The sequence below is a fragment of the Mastigoproctus giganteus genome, chromosome 2, assembly GCF_048544385.1.
Source record: "Mastigoproctus giganteus isolate SK-2022 chromosome 2, ASM4854438v1, whole genome shotgun sequence".
Taxonomy (NCBI): Eukaryota; Metazoa; Arthropoda; class Arachnida; order Uropygi; family Thelyphonidae; genus Mastigoproctus; species Mastigoproctus giganteus.
This window is the reverse complement of record NC_143576.1, coordinates 128,171,700-128,189,889: the sequence shown is the minus strand read 5'-3', so window position 1 is coordinate 128,189,889 and position 18,190 is coordinate 128,171,700.

Genomic DNA, 18,190 nt, shown 5'->3' with positions numbered 1-18,190 from the left:
CTGGGTTAGGGACAACAACGTAGTACTAGAAGAATTCACAAGGAAAAGTCACAAGAACATCCTTATTTTGTGGTATCGTTTTTGGTGCTGCACACATAATTCTATACTTGAACCTGAACGTTCGGCTGAAATCGTGCTTCAAGAAGTACATATTATCATATTGTAGATAGTAGTTAATTCAGTATAAATACAAACATAAGGAAAATTCAACACGATTTTTTTTCCTTAAAACATCTATAGCAGCACATAACAATGGAATATAACGGAAGTTTAGCAAAGACGTCACACCACCCACGCGACTGGTAAGAAGTGTGATGTGAAATACTGAAATTAAAGCGATAGCATAGTGGCCACGGTAGCTTGTGGCAACGTTGCCGGCTTGCTGAATAGCTGGTCGATTCCAGCTGCTACCCTTACGGGAATTTTCCGAGGAGTTTTCCATTCAGCATTGAGTTTGGCTGTCTCAAACCGTGGCCGTGAGGTTTTTCATCGGGATTGACTCTGGTTTTCCCCTCACAACAGACAACCCTCGTCCTCAGCATAACCTGAGGACGAGAGTTGCCTGTGCGGACGTGCCTTTCTGCCGCTCTTGGAACAGAGAAGTTTTTTCTGATTTATTTTCTGCTTTATTAGTTTAAATTGACATATTAACTTATTTTCTAGAGTAGCTTTATATTCCTATTTACGGTACTTAAGTTTAAAGTAACTTAGACAGAGATTTTGTAGGTATTACTTAGTATCGGAAAGGGTATCAAATCCACGTGTTTACCGATCGTAAATAGCCGCCATTGCTACGCGAAAATTAATCAGTAAAATCTATTAATCTTGTCGAACTTCATTGGCAATTTTAAATTGTACTTTTAACTATACATATAACCACTTAGGTTACGTAATAAAAATAACTAGTAAAAATAAATAATTAATACATAACTTGATACGGAAGTTATATAAAGGGATTTCGTAGATAACACTCGTTACTGAAACAAATATTTCGTAGATAACACTCGTAGATTTCGTGGATAACACTCGTTACTGAAACATAAATATAGCGTTATAACTGTGTTGGGATACAAGTTTAGGATTGAATTTTGTACTGAAATTGAATTTTTTAATGAAAGTAAATCGAAATCATCACTCAAACCAGAGCAGCAAAGCAAAAGGCTCAAGCTAATGGGAATGCTGTGGCTCAGAGGAGAACTGAGGGGGGCAGTTGCCCTCTGATTCACAGCCTTTTAAGATGCACTATTTGCTTGATGTTTGCGGAGAAGTCAGGTATGGGACATGATACTGCCATGGGGGCTGCCTTTGTATGTGCGCGATGCAAGGAGTGTAAGGAAATCAGGCGTCAACTCAGAATTGTTATGGGCCTATATGAGAGCTTGAAGGACAGGGTGGATGGCCTCGAAGGATTACAAGTGAGGGGCCCATCAAGCTCTCAGCTGCCCACACCAATGCCAGAGCTTGCACTTGGTCATCGCGCAACACAGCGGCAGCCCCCAAGGCAGAATGCGCTGGTCCCAAAGGAACTAGTAGTTGTTGGTGACTCTATTGTCAGGGAAACGGGAAACATGCTTTGTTAAAAGGATAGGTGGAACAGGACCAGGTTATGTCTGCCAGGGGCAAAGGTTGATGATGTAGAACAGATATCATCTTTTAAGGGCACAAAAGGTGATATAGTTGAACACGTTGGTACTAATGATATTAAGAGTAGGAGACCGGCGGAATTACTTAACAAGTACAGGTCACTGATGAAAAAAAGCCGTGAATTAGGGTTGAATTTGAAAGTGTCTGCAATTCTGCCCAGACACGATAGGAGGGAGTATATGATGAGAGCCCTGTCGATCAATCCGGCCCTGGAAAGATGGTGCAGGGCTCAAGGGATAGAATTTTTTTCAGCCTGGTCTGTACTTGTTAACAGGAGAGACTGCTTCTACAGGGATGGGATACACTTAAATAGAAAGGGTGCAAGAATGTTTGCTGATGCTATCGAGGCAGTGTTAGGCGGGTCGGAAAACTGCTAGATTGAGGGGATACAAGGACTAATAGATTAACAGTAGCCACTGGCAGAGGAGAAAGTGATTCTTGCACTGCTTCTATTGGAATGAGCAGAAGTCTGGAAAATAAGATGCAGGATATTTCAGAGACTGCTGGGAATCATTGGGGTACAAGTAAACACATGGGTTGTGTTAGGGTGGCTAAGAGGAAGAGCAGGTGCACGTATACTGGCGTGTACACCAATCTAGGAGTTTGGTAAATAAATTTGATGAATTTCAGGTATTGCTCAAAACATCAAAGGCAGATATTGTTGGGATTTCAGAGACGTGGTGTCACACAGATATAACGAATGCAGAACTGTAATTTGGGGAGTACAATGTCTACAGAAAGGATAGACAGGACAGGAAGGGAGGAGGGATTATGCTATTAGTTAAGAAACACACAAAATCCAAGGAAGTGAAGCCAGTCGACATCGCTCGACAGTGCAGTGTCGAGTCAGTTTGGTGTGACATAAGCATTGGGAGATCAAAATTCAGAGTAGGAGTGTGCTATAGGCCTAATGACTCTGATGAGTATAATAAGAAACTGTACAGGGAAATAGAGTGGGCCAGTAAATCAGAGTCTTATTATGGGGGATTTTAATTTCCCAGATATTGACTGGAATTTGGGAGCTGGTCACTCACACACTAGCAAGGCTTTTGTGGATTTATTGGATGATTGTTTTCTACATCAGCATGTTCAGGAGGCAACTAGAGGGAGTAATACTCTTGATTTAATTATCAGTAGTGATTCTTCATGCATTAAGTGGCAGTGATCACAGTGTTCTGAAGTGGGATTTACTCAAAGAGGTAACTACCATTAGGGGTAAAATTAAGGGGTATTGCTTTCGTAAAGGCGACTACGGTGGACTGAGACTGTATTTAAATTCTATACAGTGGGATCAACTGATGATGTTACCAACAGCAAATTCAAAATAGGAAGCATTCAAAGAACTTATCTTGGAAGCTACTAGGCTTCACATACCAACTAAGATATACTGTTCAAAGTTTAGGCCTAAATGGATGTCAGATGAACTAATGAGGCATATGGCAGAGAAGAAAAATGCATGGGATACATACAAATTAACACGTGACACAGAAGCCTATGATAGATACAAGTTGATCTGTAACCAAGTTACAAAGGAGGTTAGGCAGGCGAGGGCAGATTACGAGAAATCCTTGGCAAAGGATGCGAAGAAAAACAGCAAAGAGTTCTTTACTTATGTAAACTCTAGAAGGAAGGGGATGAATCAGATTGGTCCACTTGATATCGAAGGGTCAACTGTTGATGATCCTGCTCAGGTAGCTAACAAACTAAATGAATATTTTGCATCGACATTCAGACATAAGGAGTTATTCAGCGAGGGGAATGACAGAGGTGTATTCAACTCTGGCAGTAAGCTAGAGAATCTTGTAATAACTGAGAGTAAAGTGGAGGAGAAATTGTCGAAGATAAACACAAAAAGGCACCTGGGGTGGATGGAATCTATCCAGTTATATTAAAGGAGGCAGCAATGGAAGTAAGCAAACCCTTAGCCATAATTATGAGAGCTTCCTTGGACTCAGGGGAGGTACCAATAGACTGGAAATGTGCAAATGTGACGCCAATTCACAAAGGAGGATCAAAGGCTGACACAAGTGATTATAGACCTGTGAGTTTAACTTCTGTTCCCGGAAAATTAATGGACGCCTGATTTGATTTGATTTGATTTGAATTTTTATGGCGCATTGGCAGCTAAGACCATAATGCGCCAAGTCACCCCGGAAAATTAATGGAGGCACTGGTTAAAGAAGCACTGCAGGATCATCTAGACAAGACTTCAGTTATAGCTCAGACACAGCATGGTTTTGTTAAGGGGAAGTCTTGCCTGACCAATTTGATTGGATACTATGATGCAGTCACAAAAGAACTGGATGCAGGGAATAACTTTGATATTATATACTTGGACCTTAGAAAGGCTTTTGATACTGTTGCACATGGAAGACTGCTGCACAAATTGGAGCAGTGTGGCATTGGAGGCAAATTGCTGCTATGGATAAAGGGGTGGTTGAGGGGGAGAAGACAGAGTGGTAATCAATGGACACTGCTCATCGTGGACTAATGTTATTAGTGGAGTCCCTCAGGGTTCAGTATTGGGTCCTTTATTGTTTTCTGTATTTATAAATGATATTGATGATGGTATATCAAGCTTAATGTTCAAGTTTGCAGACGATACGAAGGTTGGCAGGGTTGTCAAGGACACTACTGACACTATGCTGCTGCAACAGGATCTGGAAAGGTTGAGCAGATGGGCTGAGAGGTGGCAAATGAAGTTTAACATTGACAAATGTAAAGTACTACATATGGGAAACAGCAATCCCAAAGCAACGTATCAACTCTGTGGTACTACACTGACAGTGGTAGAGAATGAAACGGACCTGGGGGTGGTTGTGCAGGCAGATATGAAGTTCTCTGAGCAGTGCAGACGGGCTGCAAGAGTAGCTCATGGTGTATTGTCAATGATATATAGGAATTTTTCTAGCAGAGATAAGGAGGTGATTATTCCCCTGTATAAGGCAATGGTCAGGCCACACCTAGAGGTACTGTATACAGGCCTGGAGACCTCATTTCAAGAAGGATGTAGAGCTGCTGGAACGAGTACAGAGAAGGCAACAAGATTAGTGAATGGAACAAAGGGGTGCCCTTACGAAGAAAGGCTTAAGTTTTGCGAATTACAGTGTCTGGAGACTAGGCAGCAGCGAGGTGATCTGATAGAGGTGTACAAAGCCTTGAATGGTTTGAGCATGCTCAATGCTGATGGGACTCTTCCTCTTGCTCAGAATAATCACCTGAGAGGGCATAAATTCAAATTGAGAAAAGACAGATGTAGGATAGACGTGAGGAAATTTGCCTTTAGCCAGCGGGTGGTTGGTTGGTGAAACAGACTTCCATCCCTTGTCGTGGAAGTTGATAGCCTAAATAAGTTTAAGGCTCGGCTGGACTGGTATTTCGAACGAACAGAGTGGTGAAGTGGAAGTGGTTATTTTTTATTTATTTATTTTACTTTAATTTTTTTGGCTGATGCTGCATAACCTTTCTTTCTTGCATCAAATGCCTCTGCTAATGCTAATGCTAACCGCCCTTCGCGACGAGGGGTACACAAAAATTTGATAGGGCTACGGACGCGTGTAGTCTAAACTACGCAGCATTTTCGCTGCGGACTTTACTCTTGAGGGAAGGGGTTAGTGGGGCAGCCGCTCCACCATTATAAGGTGGGTTACGGGCAGTCTATTTAACAGATACGTTTTTCTCCTTAAAAGAATGCATTGCATGCACTAATACAGTGGATTTCAGCTGCAGCTAAAATGTATCGGTTTTTTTTTTTTTTTTTTTGGCTGTTGCAGCATAAGCCTCAAGTTTCCTTGTACTATATGGCTAATAATAATAATAATTAAAATGCGAATAATTATGCAGTTCAGCAAAAATCAATTACTTGGGTTTGCACCTGTTGCAAAATACAAGTTCATTACAAAAAATAAAAAAAGAGGTAGTTAATGTGTGCAGAGCATTTCATTTCAGGAGCGTGAGCAAACGTTAATAATTCACGATCTTATACAGTGAGTTTATTGTTGAGTTTATTGTTGGTGTCAACAGTAAACTCAACAAGTTTATTGTTGGTGTCAGTTTTCCAGGTCTGTGATCATTTATTGTAGCACGCTTTGCGTATGACAGACTTATAGTCAGAGCAAGGAACCTGAGGATGTGAAAGAGCGGGGTCAGGAAGTTTAGCGGCAAAGTCAGCACTTTCATTTCCAGGAATGCCTGAATGGCCAGGGATCCAGCAAAAACTGATTGACTGATTGGACACTGCAAGCAAATGCATGCAGTGTGTCCAGTGGGAATGAATCTGTTTCAATATAGGATGAGAAAAGGAGAAATTCTTCCTTATGGCAGAGACAGCACTAAGAGAATCTGTGTAAATTATGGCAGATGAGATGGAAAGCTCAATAACCTTACTAAGCGCTAACTTAATGGCATATAATGCAGCTGTGAAGACGCTGCAAGCAAGCGGTAGTGTGGCTGAACTTGTACATAAAGGAAAAACTGCCGCAGCACCTACCATACTCTCAGTTTTGGAACCATCCGAATAAATTTTACAGGCATGGTTGTTCATAATAGCATGAGCTGAATGTAACTGTCTGATATTGCAGGGAGGTATACATTTTTCGCCCAATGGAGGAAGTGTGTATCTTGAGGGACAGACACATATGTCCAAGAAGCAACAGGTGTAGTTGTGTCTTAGAAAATTTCATTTAAATTGACATTCCAAGTCTGAACAAGCTCTTTGATCCTGAGCGAGGCAGGTCTATTTTCATTTGGCTTGCTCTCATAGAAGGCTTCCCAACGAGTATTATAAAGATACTCCCAACTTGGGTGCGATGGTAGACTCCGGATGGGAAGCGATAAGTCAGAAGACCAAAATCGGAGGCATACCATCCTGACTGCATAACATCGCCTATAAAGTTCCCCGCCGGTCAGATGGTCTGGGGATGCATAACAAGCAAAGGGGTGGGGCGAATTAAGTTTATTAACGGAACGGTGAATGCAGAAACCTACACTGTTATCTTGGAGGAGTGCCTGAAACACGTTATTAGGGATCACCACACAGACGTCCAAAACTGCATTTTTCAACAGGACTCAGCACCTTGTCACAAGCAAAATTTTAAGTTTTATGCTATTTAGGTTATAACTATAAAGCATTTAGGGCTTATGCCTCAGGCTGCGAGAAAGTCTAGACTATGTATAAGTTAAGTGCAAACGCATCATTAATACACAACCAATTCTAAAGTAGCAAAATATTTGCAAAGGCGGCATCGTTTTAAGTCATATCTCATATTGTGAATACCTTCACAACGAGTTGCCATGATATTGCACTACTTCGAATAAGTAACGCTTCACCTAAAGGAGAAACGTCGGTCATGTCGTCGAGGATCTCTGATTGGACCATACATACTGACTACACAAACAGTGACCACCGAGCAATCACTTTTAAGGTATCTCTCCTTCCAAATTCTACAGGTCCCCCCTCCTTCTCCTCCTCCAAAAGATCTCAGAAGATTTTCTATCAAAACCATCAAATGGCCTTTATTTATGTCTTCAATTCACCAGGATTTTAACGTTGACACTCGCCGGTCTTTGAACCAGTTCAATTCCTCAGAATATGCATTCTATGTACAGGCTGCCTTACTTCGTGCTACAGAACGCTCCGCTAAGAAGAAAATTAGCAAGCATACTACAGTTCCATGGTGGACAGCTGAACTTTCCACTCTGCGCAAAAAAGTACACAAAGCACGCAGAGACTTTCAACGGAGAAGGTACTGGCCTGAACCAGAAGTCACCAGACTAAAAAATATCTATAAAGGCCAGCGGAATGAATACGTAAATACAATTGCAAAACAAAAACTTGCCTCCTGGCAACACTTAGTTCACTCCACAGGAAATTCTGATCCCTGGGGTCTATTATATAAAATTAGCAAAAACAAGTATCACTCTCATGAAGTGTACAACACTGTAGTGAACAACAACACAGAAACCACTAACTGGAATGATTCAGTTAACGCCATCCTGGATCGCTTGCTTCCCCTGGACGATCTCACCACAGAAACTCCAGAACAAATATCTATCAGGAATAGTAACTCAACCTACCACTCCTCATATGCAACAGATCTCTTCACTCTTCCCGAGCTAAAGCTGGCCCTAAGCAAAATAAATATCCATAAATGTCCGGGTTTAGATCTTGTGGAAAATGCTGTAATTATCAAATTTGCTGAAATCTTTCCAGAAATACTTCTAACTATGTACAACAAATGTCTTACTGAGGGGATATTTCCAAATCTCTGGAAGGTAGCTCTGATCAAAATTATTCACAAGCCGGACAAAAATAAATCTGATCCCAAAGCATACAGACCCATCTCTCTTTTGGCAAACCTTGGCAAACTATTTGAAAGACTGTTAGCACCCAGAGTAGCAGATTTAATTGAAGGCCAAAACTTAATGTCTCCATCCCAATTTGGCTTCAAGAAGGGAAAATCCTGTGAAGACGCCTTGGTCTCTTTAGTTAACCACATATCAGCTTCGAGGGCAAAATATGGAATGGCCATATTCATTGACTTCGAGGGAGCTTTCGATTCCCTCTGGTGGGAGAGCGCTCTCAATCGTCTTACCAAAGCCAAGTGCTCTCAGCAACTATTCCAAGTTATTAGAAGCTACTTCCAAAATAGACTCATCCAAGTAATCTCAAAATAGCAATCTCTCTCAAGGACCATCTCAAGAGGATGCCCCCAGGGATCAGTTCTGGGGCCCCTCTTCTGGAACATAGTTCTGGACAGCTGGCTCACGCAAAAACCTGACAATATCTCTGCCTTCGCCTACGCCGATGATTTGGTTCTTCTAATTCCAGGTCGATCACGTCTGCAACTAGAACAATCAGCCAATATAACTCTTTCTCAGCTAATCAAGTGGTCAAGTATACATAAACTGCGAATATCTGCCACAAAAACAAAACTGATGATTTTTAAAGGCAAGTTAGATTATAGAAGACCTCCAAATGTAAAGATAGACGGAAAGCAAATCCCTTTTGTTCCTGAATTAAAACATCTTGGCGTAATTTTAGACGACAGGTTAACCTTCTCCTCTCATATTAATCACCTCGCCTCGAAGATTAAGAAGTTCACTGCAGCAGTTATCCGAATTTCCAAATCGGACTGGGGACTAAACAGGAAGACTCTCTTACTATATTATACAGCAGTATTCGTACCAATAACAACATATGCTTCGGGAGTCTGGTTCCATAGAGCCGTTAATGTTAAACTCCGTTCCAAGCTCATCTCCATTCAACGGATTATGCTGCTTGCCATGCTCCGGGCCTGCAGGACAGTGTCCTCTGCTGCTCTGCAGGTCCTTGCTGGAGTCTTACCACTAGACCTGCATGTAATTTTCAAAGGACTATGCTATCGTCTAAAGCACGGAGTTCCCGGTGAGATTCTCGGCATCTCATGCAACTTAACTGCTAACATCAAAGACGAGAAACGGAGAATCTGGAATGAACTTATCAGTGTGTGGCAATCACGATGGGATTCCAGTACTACTGGTCAAGTCACCCACTCTTTTGTTCCTGCAGTTACCTTCCCTCTCAACAAGAGCGTCCGCCAATGGTTTTCTCCTAGCCTAACAACATCGTATATACTTACTGGGCACGGCTCCATCAACTCCAAACTATTTAAATTTGCCTTGTCTGACACCAATCTCTGCTTGTGTGGTGCTGAGGAAACCTGGACGCACATTCTGTATCGCTGCAACCTGTACCACGATGACAGAAATACATTACAAGCTGCTGTCAGCAACTTCTCTGAAGGAAATGAAGTGGCGCTGACTGAAAATTCTCAATCGTTCTCAGCTCTACAACAGTTCTGCTCTGCTGTTTTCACTAAAAGAAAGCAACTCTTCTCAAGTTTATCAACATATCAACAACAAGGAACCAACCCAACACCTGCAATGTCTATAGCCTCTTGAAACTGATATCGCCTGCCATCTATTCTCTTTTTTTTTTTTTTTTTATTAGCTGGTACCCCAGTTTGGGCAGCTGTGGATACAGGATTAGCTAACACCCATTGGTATATAGCACTACCTTCAGTGGGTGCGGTTTTCGTTCTTCCTAGGATAGGAAAAGACTGCTGTCTTGTGGTTCCTGGGACACAAGTAATACTTCTGATTAATTACGTGATGTGATTTGCTCTGTGAACATGATACATGTTCATCACACCTATAACATTGTAATTAACACGATTATATGTATATATCATTGTATGTATCATTATATATTGTATCATATATATATCATTGTATATATATCTATGCATGTACATAGCGGATTTGCCAGTTTCTGGCTAGGGGCCGCTTGCTGTTCTTTGTTAATAAAGAAATCACAGCGGAAAAAAAAAAAAAAAAAATCACCTAAAGGAGAAGACTAACGTTATTTATTCTCAGTTGGTATCCACTGAGAATAAATAACGCTAGTCTTCTCCTTTAGGTGAAGCGTTACTTATTAGAAGTAGTGCAATATCATGGAAACTCGTTGTGAAGGTATTCACAATACGAGATATGATTTAAAACGATGCCGCCTTTGCAAATATTTTGATATTTAGGTTTAATGATGATTTTGTCTTCTTGTCTCACAAGGCTTAAAACATACTTACACCAATGTTTTCCCTCGTTTTTCTCCTTTAAGGTGCAGTCATGCCTCAGAAATGCTGGTATTACAGTGTTGGACTGGCCCGGCAACAGTGCATATTTGAACTTTATTGAAAATTGCTGGTGCATAATGTCGTCTAAAATTGCTCAGAAGCCAACAATTAAGATTCAGCTGCAGAAGAGAACAGTAAGGGTGTGGTACCACGAAATTGGTCAACTGCATATCCAGAAGTTGATTAACCTATGCCAGATCGTTGCATGGCTGTAATTGCAGCTCGAGAAGAAGGAACAACAAAATATTGAGGACTTATTTTGCTGATTTACAGTACAAAATACTATTACGTTAACTTGTCATTTCAGTTTGTACTCGTAAATGCAATAAAATGTATGTTTGATTGTCATGACTGCATTTGCATGATTTCTCATATTTCCATTAATTACGCATTTTACCCGTTGGAAGATATTTATAGCAATTAGGTATATCAGGTGGATTCTTTTTATTGGATTTCATTCAAAGAGATATATATCTAACAAATGCATTTCGAACATTTTTGCAACCCACAATACAGCACAAAATACATTATTCGCAAAATTCACCAGTGATGCAGTTTTTTTGTCCGACACTGTATATGAAAGAATATTTTGGAAAATAGTGCTTTTTCACGTGCACACTTTTTGCTTTACGCAAGGCGGAAGTAACTGCTATTGCGTCATACCACAAAGTGATTGACAGGTCTGTCTCAAAGACCACGCCTAGGAACGTCACTCTTAAATTAAAAGCTGCATATGCCAACAGCGATGACTCTTACCTGATAGCGTTTGTAGCGTTATGAAGTCACACAATGTTGATATTTCAGCCGTTGTTAATTATGGGTTTAATTTTAGAATTCTACGTATCTCAAGGCAACGATTCAATTTTTTCAAAAGTTTCTTCGGCTATTAGCAATGTTGTTAATAATGGCAGTAACAGAAAAGAGAAAGATCGTATCAGAAAGGCTGAGAAGAAAATAAAAGATACTGAAGAGTATGAAGCAGCTGCACTTAAAAATTCTGATATCGAAGAAAACAAAGTGATTATAATAAGTTAGAGGCTTCACAATTAAGAAAGGAAGATACGAAAAGAGCAAAAAATGAATCACAAGTTGTTGATAGCTCTACTGAAACTCCACTCGTTGATAAAAAAAAAAAAAAAAAAAAAAAAAAAGAAAGAAAAAAAGCGTAAAAAATGATAGCGGTTAAAGACGAAAATGATCAAATAGAGATTCCTGAAAATATTCGCAGTTCAGGAAATTTAATACTGTACAAAAACATTATGTGAATCCTATTGCCTCGAAACTTTACTGCATAAACTGCTTTTAAAGATAAACGCAATTGTTATGGTTTTAAGAAACTTAGATTTAAAAAAATGGAATTTGCAACGGTACAAGACTACGTGTAGTGGAAATAAGGAAGAAATGTTTGGTTTGTGAACAACACGTCACACGTGACAGAGCTGGATAGAAAGCATATACTGAATTCCCCGGATTCATATGTATTCAAACGAAGGGGAATATAACTTCATTTTTAAACGAACATTTGTGAACATTCCTGTGAAATTAGCTTTTAGTATGACAATAAACAAAAGTCGAGGTCAAACATTGTCTAAGGTTGGTGTTGACTTAACATCATGTTTTTCGCACGGACGATTATACGTCATATATAACGTATAATCCGTGGGTGGAGCACTACCAGCTTTCTACTGGAAATTAGTAGAAAATTTTCCACTAGACGCATTGAAACAGTTATTACAGTGAAAGGTGAGGATAACACGCTATTAATTTCTTTGAATTTGACTGGTTTGTTCGAACTGCGAATATCCTATGACTTAATTTTTTTTTTTTTTAGGCAGTGCACATGGAAAAGTATTAAATTGCACAATATAGTGGAAAATGAAATTAATTATTTCTCCATCCAAATTACATATAACTCATCTGATGAACTTATTCCAGAGGTTTTATAAAATCGTTTCAGCGAAGTTCCACTTGCCAGTTTAATAGTACAACCTGTCCTACAGTAGATGAATGTAGTTTACTAAAGAATGGAATATCCATAAATACTATATCGAACTAAGCACTTTTAAGATGTGTGGACATGTGTTTTTGTAAAGGGCGGCTCCTAGAACGTCGGTTAAACTCCGCCTCATATCTCTGTGAAGAACAGTATTACTACAAATAGGCCAGATATGTGAGTGACCTAGGTTTCTGTGTTCTGTTGTTGTGTCTGCCCACTTGGCTACCCAGAAGCATCAATCACCCGGAGAGATGATTCTGGGTACTCGTCCACACGGAAAGGTGGGCCAGTCCCAATTGTGCTCGTAGAGTTTCAAATCGAGACTGACCCACCTGATGTTGCCAAAAGGTGGGCCAAATTCCTCCGGGGCCAACTCCAGGGGAGAAAATAAATAATACTAATAATAAAGTTCCCGCGGTGTATTTATAATAAAAAAAAAGGTTCTTGGTGTATGAAAAAAATGAAAGAAAAGAGAAAAAAAAATGAAGAGAAAAAAAAAACGAAAAACAAAACAAAATAAGGGACACACACACAAAAAAGAGGGAAAGGAAAAAAAAAGATGAAAAGGGGGAAAAAAAAAAGAAGAAACCCAAAAAAAAGGTAAAAAATAAATAAAAAAGAGAAGAAGAGGGGAAAAATGTTCTCGTGATGCATTTATATATATAAAAAAGAAAGAAACAAAGAAAGAGAGGTTTAGTTGGAATTAGTTTGTTGATGGTTTGCAATCAGTGACTTCCGCCGGGCAACACACGTCTGCTGCGAAGGCTTGGAAGGCAGCGAGGTTAGTTGAGGTGCTGATAAGTTGATGGACCTCGTCTGGGGATAAATCAGAGATCTTGCTCTTGAGGCGGTCTCTGTATTCCTGATACTGGACACGTTAAAATATTAAGTGGTGCCTATTTTCGCTCTGTCCACAGAAGCATAAGTTAGTATTTATAAGCCCAAATTGATGAAGTTTTTCATTAAGTGATTCATGTTCAGTTATAAGGAACGAGGTTTCAAGACTGAGGGAAAACCAGACACTATTCTGTTTGGTCATCACAAAGGTCACATCTGGGAGAAAATTTCTGGTCACCAACCCCACGGCTGAGGTGTCCCATCTGTTCTGCCACACATTAATAAGCTCATTTAAGCATCGAGCTTTCTCTCTTTTAACATCTGTATTTAAGGAGAGTTCTATGTCAAGGATAAAGGTAGGAATGCATTTCCTGAATCGGTAGATTATGTAGACCTCTATAAATTATGTATAAGTCCAATGGAAGGTGCCTGCCATTACTTGGATTTCAGCTGTGGAGACTACGGAAGACCGGATGGGTTGCCAAAATCGTTCCTCTCTGAATAGAATTGAGTTTCTCTCTCATTTTGACGATAGGAACCCAATGAAATCAAGCCCCGGCTGCGAAGGAGACAATTGGGAGAAAAACGGCCTTGTAGTAGAGCAGCAGGGTACGCCTTAATAGTCCTCTCTCTCTCTCTCTCTCTCTCTCTCTCTCTCTCTCTCTCTCTCTCTCTCTCTCTCTCTCTCTCTCTCTCTCTCTCCCTGGATATTCTTACAATGGAGGCTGTGAACTTCTTGGTCTTTGTATTGAGATGCTGAAGATGTGGGAGGAATGTTAGCCGGTGGTCGATTACCACTCCAAGGATTTTGGTTTGGTCAATAAAAGGAATTTGGATTCTACTGACTTTGACCTGAGGAGGTCTTCGCAGATTAAGCTTTTTAAAAACCATCATTTTGGATTTTGTACGATTTATCTGAAGTTTATTAAGCACTGTCCAGGAGATGAGGTTATTGAGGACCCGCTGTGCTGTTGATTCAAGTGCTGCTCTGGAGTGTTCAGCAACGACGATAGTACGATCGTCAGCGAATGCGATAATTTTGGTTTTTTCAAAGGTGTTGTTAAGCCAGCTTTGCAGTACCATATTCCAAACCAGGAGTCCAAAAACCGAGCCATGGGGGGGGGGGCAATCCCGGTGGATTGGTCTTTGGACTTGGAGGTGCTTTGATTTTATTAGTATAGAGAACTTTTAAGATGGCAACGTTTTGTTACAAGGAATAAGGCTGGCAAATGAACAGTCATGGAATTACTTTCTATTAATTATTATTATGAATGGTCATCGCAGTCCATCCGATGTTTCGACTGAAACTTTTGGTTCATCGCAGATTCAGATTCTGACCAAGAATCTGAATCTGATAGTCAGCGAGTATCGTCGAAACGTGTCATGTTCCTGATATTGTTGCTTTTTTGTAACTGCCAAATTTTTATCTGTTTATTTCGATTTCGTTCAGATACTTCCTCAGATCTCTTGTAATGGCACCCAGTGCTCCAATCACTAGGATAATAGTTGCTTTCTTCTCCTAGAGACGCTGGACTTTAATTTGTATATCCTGATATTTTGTAATTTTTTTCCCGTAATTCTTTTTCTTCAGTTCTGCTGTCTCCTGGGATTACTACATCGATTAGTGTAACTTGGTCATTCTCAACCAGAGTAATTGGTGTATTATGTCCCACAGCAATGTTCGGTCTATTATTATTATTTTAATTTATTAAAAAAATAACAGAAAACTGGTGGTGAATATTGAAGGAATAAATGAAAGGAGACATAAGATTAAAAGGGGGAGGGTGACCCAAGAATCATAGTCAGGGCCAGTATTATTTAATATTTATCTAAACGAAATATTTTCTATAATAAAAAAAGCTTCATTAAAGTATATATGCAGATGATGTAGTATTATACACAACAGGTAAAATCTTACACAGATAATAATTAACTTACAAGAAGACATATAAACTTAAGTGGATAAGTAATAAATTAGTTTTTAGTAGACAAAAAAAAAAAAAAAACTATTATTAATAAAAGCAACTCAACAGACTACTCAATTTACTCCTCTGATCAGAGTACATTCCCATACTTGTCTACACTCAAATTGTTTTTTGTGAATTAGTATCCCATCATAAATATTTAGGATTATAGATAAATCATGCAGTGTCAAAATAAGAACATTAACCACAGTCGAAGCTCTATATAACGACCCTAAACGGGAAATTAAAAAAGGTCGTTATATCGATCGTTCATAAAATCAGAAACAAAACAAGTAAAAGCTTGAACATTTAATGAAATTCTACTAATATACTACAGTATTGTGTAATCTTATTTATAACATGTATTACAGTATTAAACAAAGAAAATTATGATTGTAAATTTTTCGTTGATTACAGAGTGCCTTAAGTTTGAAATTATTTTGTACATTTTGCTACATAGGCTACATACCTATCAACACCTAACAAGAGACTTGTTTCATACTTTAATATTAATCTGTCAAAATACGCTGTTTCAATGATAGAGCATGTTATAAAGCATATAATGGTAGAGGAATTATAAAGGTGCGCGATAGTAGTTATTTCACTTTCGCAGTTAGACTGCGCTTAAAAAAGGTTTACTACAGTGGTCTCAGACAGTTTCTAAATTGTGTACAGTGGGACCAATTGATGATGATGTTACCAGCAGTAAATTCTAAATGGAAACCCTTCAAGGAAATAATCGTGGAAGCTACTAGGTTTTCATACCGATTAAGAAATACTGTTCAAGGTTTAGGCCTAAATGGATGTCAGATGAACTAATGAGACTCATGGCAGAGAAGAAAAATGCATGGGATGCATATATCATAGACTTCTGTGTCAGGAGACACAGAAGTCTATGATAGATATAAGCTAGTCTGTAATCAAACCACAAAAGGCAGTTAGGCAAGCGACGGCAGATTACGAGAACTCTTTGACAAAGGATACTAAGAAAAAAAGCAAGGACTTCTTTAGTTATATAAACTCTAAAAGGAAGGGGATGAATCAGGTTGGTCCAGTTTATATTGATGGTTCGACTGTTGATGATCTGCTCAGATAGGTGACAAACTGAATGAGTATTTTGCATCTACATTCACAAATAAGGAGTAAATAGGAGAGGAAAATGCCAGAAGTTTATCAAACTGTAAGGGTTCTTAATGATTTTGTAATAACTGAGAGCAAAGTGGAAGAGAAACTGTTGAAGTTAAGAAAGTCACCCGGGGTGGATGGGATCTATCCAGTTATACTAAAGGAGGCGGCAAGGAAGTTAGCAAACCCTTAGCCATAATTATGAGAGCATCCTCGGACTCAGAGGAAGTCCCCAGGGACTGGAGATGTGCCAATGTATCCCCAATTCACAAAAGGGGCCTCTAAGGGTGACACGAGTAATTACAGACCAGTTAGTTTACTTCTGTTCCGAGGAAAATAATGGAGTCACTGAAAAAAGATGCATTGCAGGATGATCTAGACAAGGCTGCAGGAATAGTTCAGACAGCATAGGTTTGTTAAGGGAGTCTTGTCTGACAAATTTGATTGGATACTATGATGTGGTTACAAAGGAACTGGATGCAGAAAATAATTTCGATATCATATACAGTACTTGAATTCCAGGAAAGCTTTTGACACTGTTGCGCATCGAATCGAAGACTACCGTACAAATTGGAGCAGTATGGTATTAAGGGTAAGTTGCTTACAATGGATAAAAGGGTGGTTGAGTGGGAGAAGACACAGTGGTAATGAATGAACGCTGCTCTTCGTGGACTAATGTTATTAGTGGAGTCCCCCAGGGTTCGGTGTTGGGCCCACTGTTGTTTTGTATATTTATCAATGATATTGATGTCGAAGGCTTAATGATACAAAAGTTAGCTTAGTGGTTAATGACAGTAATGGCAGTGTGCTACTGCAACAGAATCTAGAAAAGTTGGGCAGATGGGCTGAGAAGTGGCAACCGAAGTTTAACGTTGACAAATGCAAAGTACTGCATATGGGTAGAAGTAACCTCAGAGAAACGTACCAACTGGGTGGTACTACATTTAGGATGGTACAAAATGAAAAACATCTGGGAGTAATTGTGCAGTTAGATATGAAATTTTCTGAGCAGTTCAGATAGGCTGCTAGAGCAGGTCATAGGGTATTGTAAATGACATACAAAAATTTTGCTAGTAGGGAAAATGCGGTGATTATCCCTTTGTATAGGGCAATGGTCAGGCCGTGTACAGAAAAGGGCAACAAGATTGGTTAGGGGAAAGAAGGTCTGCTCTTACGAAGAAAGGCTAAAGTTCTGCAAATTGCAGCGTCTGGAGACTAGGCACCTACGAGACGATCTGACTGAGGTGTATAAGGCCACACTGAATGGTTGAGCAGGCTCAATTCTAATGGGATTATTCCTTTTTCTCAGATTACGAACCTGAGGGGACATAAATTCAAATTGAAGGAAGACAATTATAGAATAGATGTGCGGAAATTTGTCTTTAGTCAGCGCTTAGTTTACTGCCGGAACAAACTTTCATTTGTCGTTGTGGAAGTTGATAGCTTAAATAAATTCAAGGAGGAACTGGACAAACGTTTAGAAGGAATGGATGTGAAATGTTTCAAGTTTTCCTGTAAGTTTAGGTGATGACGCACATGCTCAAATATTTCGGAAATCGTGGAAGCAAGACGGAGAAAAAAAGGTAATGAGACGGAGAGGAGGTAAGGACATGGAGAGTTTTTAGAGTTGGAGTTCGAAAACAGAAGTGTGAGAGATCTGAGATGAAGATGAGGAAGAGTGGTAATCAATGGACACTGCTCATCGTGGACTAATGTTATTAGTGGAGTCCCTCAGGGTTCAGTGTTGGGTCCATTATTGTTTTCTGTATTTATAAATGATATCGATGATAGTATATCAAGCTTAATGTCCAAGTTTGCAGACGATACAAAGGTTGGCAGGGTTGTCAAGGACACTACTGACACTATGCTGCTGCAACAGGATCTGGAAAGGTTGAGCAGATGGGCTGAGAGGTGGCAAATGAAGGACTTGGGGGTGGTTGTGCAGGCAGATA